Source organism: Talpa occidentalis, unplaced genomic scaffold, assembly GCF_014898055.3.
Source record: "Talpa occidentalis isolate TD23 unplaced genomic scaffold, MPIMG_talOcc4v2.1 talOcc4.15, whole genome shotgun sequence".
Classification (NCBI taxonomy): domain Eukaryota; kingdom Metazoa; phylum Chordata; class Mammalia; order Eulipotyphla; family Talpidae; genus Talpa; species Talpa occidentalis.
The window spans coordinates 67,054,670-67,061,010 of record NW_023601543.1 but is presented as its reverse complement, the minus strand read 5'-3'; the positions used below and the strand labels follow the sequence as shown (position 1 = coordinate 67,061,010).

The 6,341-nt window shown below is 39.9% G+C and overlaps 1 pseudogene; it reads left to right on the top strand.

The window, feature by feature from the left end:
- Positions 1-1,092: 1,092 nt before the first annotated feature.
- On the top strand, positions 1,093-6,069 carry LOC119245711 (melanoma-associated antigen B16-like; annotated as a pseudogene).
- The last annotated feature ends 272 nt before the right edge of the window (positions 6,070-6,341 follow it).

Sequence of the window (6,341 nt, the reverse complement as noted above, 5' to 3'; positions counted from 1 at the left end):
GCCTGTGATTAATTCTAAGAGTGGCAAATTCTAGTATATGGCAAAGTTGATGATATGTCACACGCAATATTCTGTTACATTATATATCAAAGAAGATGGGACATCATTTTGTTACAGACACTACATATGAGAGTAGTCTACTAGACAACTTGCTCTCACACTCCTGCTGGTATTAAACTCTTCTATGGGGAGGATGTCCTTTGGGGAGGGTCATATAGCCTGGAAATGCAGGTTGCTTTTAAGAACTATTAGCACTGATTTTATAAGAGCTGAGGGAGGGCTGGGAAGGGAATGTAGACTTCAGTTCTACAAACAGGAAGAAATGAATTCTGCCAACAAACTGAGTGACCTTGGAAGTGGAGTTTTTTCCAATTAAGCTTCCAGATTAGAACATAGCTCAGGAAAAGCCTTAACTTCAGCCAGGAGAGACTGTGAAACAGAGAAGGCCGCTGAGTTATACTTGGGCTCCTGACACATGAAAACTATGAGATAATAAATATATGTGTATTTTTAACTGCAGTGTTTGTGGTACTTTGTTACACAGTATTGGGGGAACTAATACATGAAGAATAATGTACATTTTCCTAGATATTACCTCTCTATTTTTCTCTTCATCCTTACATTTCTTTTTTTTTTAAAGATTTATGTATTTATGCATATAACAGCTGGGCTACAGGCCAGAGATGTGGGGAGGGTGAGAGGATTCACCAGAGACAGAGAGGGGAACAGAACAGGCAGACTGACTGAAATATACTGCTGAGGGGAGCAGCGGGAGAGACAGGAGATCTGCTGCGCCATGTTGGTCACCTCCCTGGCTGGGGATCGAACTCGTGCTGCAGTAGCTGCAGATTGCTTCATAGTGCTGAGACTTAGCCCCTTGTGCCACCAGGGGGGCCCCAATTCTTACATTTCTTATTTAAAACTGAAAGCTGTTATCTTGTGACAAGCAGAAATAGGTTCATTTGATCTTTGAGTGAGGAATTGTTCCCAGCCTATCAAGGATGAGGGTAGCTGGAATTAAATATGTGGAACCCAGTATAATGTGTGTCCTGCTCTGGGCTCATAATTCCCTGTGAATGACAATGTGACGAGATGGTGCCCATCCACAGTGAGTTCCCCCTAAGCTTATGCCCTGTACACCTATTTCTTGGAGTGACCTTGGGCATGTAGAAACTGACTGTTACTCTGAAGTCTTTCAACTAGGAGTCTAAAATTCCCATTTTGATGGTGCTAGACCCTCATTTAGGCACTTCCAGGGCACTCTTGCCAAAAGTGTTGATAACTTACTTTCTGGTTGAGGAGGCCCTTCCTCTGGATTCACTTAAAACATCGTGCCACTGTGGAATTAGCTCAGCATTCCAGATTCCTATCCTCTCTCCAATCAGACTCCTTCACCTCAGCAATTGGAGACCTGTTCCTTTCCCAGTAAGCATCTCAAACCCATTCAGGGGTAGCGGGGAGCTTTTAATAGGTCCTCTATGCTAAACAATGCAATGTGCAGGATACTTTCACTTGGGGAAAAAGGAGACAGGCCCAGTCCCCAATGTTCTCATCAAGAAGACATAGTCATCCTGGTAGGAGAATAAGTAGGAATTCATTCCTAGCAAATCTGGACCACCTGGCATGGTTCTATAGCTAAGTCAGTAATGTCTTCTTGGTTTTCAGTGTATCTGTAATCATCATGACATTCCCTGGTGACTGTTTGCTGCAACAGTATGCCCAGGTTATATTTCTTGGAGGTACAGAGTACAAGTCAGAATAGGGTATGATGTAGTGGGAGGTCAGACAGTGGCCCCTAATTTAGCACCAAACCCCAGTTTTCAGTCCTTAAAAGTGAAAGCCAAATTATCTATTGTGGAAAACTTGTGGGAATCGTGGGAGAAAAAACACCTGCTGTTTCTTCTCCTTTCCTGCTCATATCATCTCAAGGTTTTTCTGTTATTGGCTTAATAGATGGATCCAAACCTCTAGACTTCTCCATAGTATTGATGCCCCCCATGGGCGATGCTACTCTTTAGGCACATAGACAGAATAGGTAGAACCCACATATATAGAATCTATGAATGTTCTTTGTGATACTCTTCTCTTCTGTAGTATAATATTTTTAGAGTAAAAGAGGTTTTAAATATATCTGAATTGATTTTTGTGTTAAGTGTTAGGAAGGGTTTCAGTCTCATTTTGTTTTTAATATGGATATCAAAATTTTCCTCTCATTTCTTAGTAATAAAAGTATTCTTTCCTCATTTCTCTCTAGTGGAATATTACTAACAAATCAGGGTACAATGTATATATATGGGTTTGTTTTTCGATGCTTGCTGATAAATTTTGTTCTACTTGTTTATGGTTGAAATATGTATATGCCACAAACTCTTATTTACTGTAGTGTTTTTCCTTAATACCATATCCTTTTTTTCTTCTAAGAGTGCATTAGCTATCTTAGCCATTTGCAAATCAATATATGAATATATTATACAGTCTTCTGGGACCCTCCCCCATCTGTTTAGCAGAGGGAAAAATCCGTCTTCATAGGCTCCATCCTTTATACGGAAATCTGTTTCCTGAAGGTGAAGCCAGTCTCTTCACACTCACTGATGACCAAGAAGTCAGATTAAGAAAATTTAACAATGGGTGCCCAATCTTTGCATCGCTGCAGTGCATTCTTTTTTTTTTTTAAGATTTATTTCTTTATTTATTTATTTTTATAGAGGCATGTTTTATTTATTTATTTATTTGTTTGTTTGTTTGTTTGTTTTATATATGCACTGGGTAGAGTCAGAAGCACGGGAGGGTGAGAGAATTCACCAGAGCCAGAGCGGGGAGCAGAGCAGGCAGAAGGACCGTAGTACACTGCTGAGGGGAGCAGCGGGCGGCAGGAGAGGTCTGCGCGCCATGTGGGACCCTTCTCCGGTGGCCGGGGAGCAGCCGGGGATCGAACCTGCGCTTCAGAGGCTGCGGGCAGCTTCGCAACCCAGTGCTCAACCGCTGCGCCACCAGGGAGGCCCAAGATTTATTCATTTATACAAGCACTGGGTGCAGTCATAAGCGCGGGAGGGTGAGAGAATTCACCAGAGCCAGAGCGGGGAGCAGAACAGGCAGAAAGACTGAAGTACACTGCTGAGGGGAGCAGCGGGCGGCAGGAGAGGTCTGCGCGCCATGTGGGACCCTCACCTGGCAGCCAGGGATCGAACCGGCATTGCAGAGGCTGCGGGCAGCTTCGCATGCCAGCGCTCAACTGCTGTGCCACTGGGGAGGCCATGCAGTGCATTCTTTAGAAAGGAAGAAATAAATCCTGAATTGCCTACCTCTGGTATCAGCATATCTTTAGGTGAGGACAGCTGAGAACTAATAAAATTCCCTCCTATCAAAAATAATTGCATTCTTCATGTCAGTGACTCATTGTTCCTCCCTATATAAACTAAATTCAAACTTATCTTTATTGGAACTACTTTCATAGAGTAAAATCCGTCACATTTATTCCTGCGTTCAGATCCTCACTTTGATTATCTAATAAACTCTTTGTCCAACTCTCATTGTCACTAATTTTATTTAACATATAAATTTTAGAATGAGATTGTCAAGGTACACATACACATTTAGATATAAGCAAACATTTACATGCAAACCCTTTATGACTTTATTGCTGACAAAGAATTGGAATCATCAGCAGATTATTGGGGATAATTAGCATTTTACAAAATTGAATGTTTGATCTAATAACATGTTTCTCTGTTAAGTGAGGTATTCAATAATTTCTCTAAATAGTAGCTATGTAATTTTCCTCATAGAGTTATTATAATTTCTTTTGTTTGGGTATATTATCATAATTCACAAGTTCTTTTTATTTAAAAGAGTTATTTGTAGTTATACAAATTTGTATTTGTACATATACAAATATATGTCGTATTTATACAATCCATTGCTACAGAAAAAGTACATTTAATCATATTAATCTTATACTCAGAAACCTTTAAAATACTTTTATTAATTGTTTTCCTTTAGTGAATTTTCCTCACACACACTCTATTCATGTTTAATGATAGCATTTTTTTCAACTTGTTATTTCTAACTTACTGATTTCTTCTGTTTCCTTTTACTTTCCTATGTGGTATCTTTATTAAATTAGAATAGAAATGGTGATAATAGGCATTATTATCGACTCCTCAATATTAAGGTAAATATTTCAAAATTTCTAAATGAAGCATTATTTTCACTTTCATTTTTTTGGTAGGTATAATTTATTCCTAGTCCCCATTGTTCCAGATCCTGTCAACTCCAAATTCTAAGTTCAGGAACTTTCTTCCCTTTGTCCCTCCAGACTCAATGTGGGAGTGACTTACCCTAGTTGCTAAGCATTGGTCTTCTTGATTTCTGTTTGAGTTCTGAGTCACTTGTAACCAACATCCTGCATTAAGTGCCCTCTGATTTATATATTTAGCTCACTGGATTATCCCTCATGTTACAGTTGGTCATTTATACAAACTGATTTTTTAGTTGTTAAATTACTTTTGATTTCCTAAAGAAAATTCCACTCTATCATTAACTTCTGTCTCATTAGTTTTTATATATGTTCTATTACCAGTAACCACAACAAAACAAAATAAAACACCCCTGTACCCTGAAACCTCATGTAAATAAAAAAATTAATCTTCCTCCTACCCTTCAGAGTTTTCTCAAAATAATTTTCTACACTCAGTAGCGTTCCTGTGTATTGTAAACATTGAAGTATAAGTAGTATGTAGTATGTTTGAAAACATAAATTGTATGAAATAGATAATGTGGCATTTGGAGGTATAGTGTAGCCTTAATGATTTATGAAACATTGTATATATTTGAAATATTCAAACATTATTGAAATGCTGCAGAAGAAATAGTCAAAATTTCAAAGAAGAAGAAAGTAAGAAGTAATGACAATAAATATAAAATTATGTAGAAGATGAGAAAACTAACTTAAATAGCCAGTCCATAAAGGAGGATGATTAACAAATTAACAGTCCTAATACAAAATCCCAAGGTCACCCAAAAAGGAAGATATAGACACTGCATAGCTGCTAATGGAAGTCAGTATCAGAAGAGCCCACAATGCTCACCTGGTTAACACTTTGAAGTCAATAACAAGGCTTACAGCCAGGAGGTTGCCCAGGTCACGAAGGCTTTGGAGGAAACCTCTTTCTCCTCTCATCTTCTAATACTTGCTAATTCAAAGGAGACTCCTGAAGCTCCTTCAACCAGTTTTCCTGAGGGTCCCCCAAATTTCTGCAGCTCTGTCTTTGCTATCAGAGGCATCTCCTCAAGAAAATCAAATGAAATCTCAGGAGGGGAGGTGAAAATATTTGGAACACCTCATGGGCTGAGCCAGACCTCCAGAATGTGTCCATGTTGTACATGAGAAAGTGGCAGTCCTGGTGAACTTCATGTTGCTCAAATATCAAATGAAAGAATCAATAAACAAGGAAGGAGATCATCATCATCAAGGAATATGAAGCCCACTTCACGGAGATCTTGATGAGAGCAACTGAGTGCATGGAGATGATCTTTGGCCTTGATGTGAAAGAAGTGGATCCCATCAACCACTGCTATGACCTGCTTGTCATATTGAGCCTCACCTATGATGGGATGATGAGTGGTGAAGAGGGCGTGCCCAAGGCCGGCATCCTGATTCTTGTCTTAGGTGTGATCTTCACGAAGGGCAGCCATGCCACTGAAGAAGAAGTTTGGGAAATTATGAATTTTATGAGTATTTATCTTGGAGTGAAGCACTTTATCTTCAGAGAACCAAGAAAACTTACGACCCAAGATTTCGTGAAGGAAAAATACTTCCAACAAGTGGAACACAGTGATGCTAATCAGTTTGAATTGCTGTGGGGTCCAAGGGCCCACACTAAAACCAGCAAGATGAAAACCCTTCAGTTTCTGGCAAAGATTAATAAAACTGACCCTAGTTGTTCCCCATACCAGTAGGAGGAGGCTTTACAGGATAAAGAAGAGAGAGCTCAATGCAGAATTTCCGCCAGGGATGATTGTCCTTCAGTGGCTACTGTTTATCTAACAGCTCCTCTCACACCTAGGTAAACTGAGGAAGAGGTTCTCCATTCATTTTTTTTAAAAGATCTATTTATTTTTGCATACAAGTGCTGGGGCACAGGCCAGAGGTGTGCGGGGTGAGAGGACTCACCAGAGACAGAGTGGGGAACAGAACAGGCATAATGACCGAAGTATACTTCTGAGCGGAGCAGCAGGCAAGACAGGAGAGTTCTGCTGCACCATGTGGGTTACTCCCTGGCCGGCCGGGGGATAGAACTCGTGCTGCAGTGGCTGCAGAAGCTTCATCAGTTGTGTCTTAA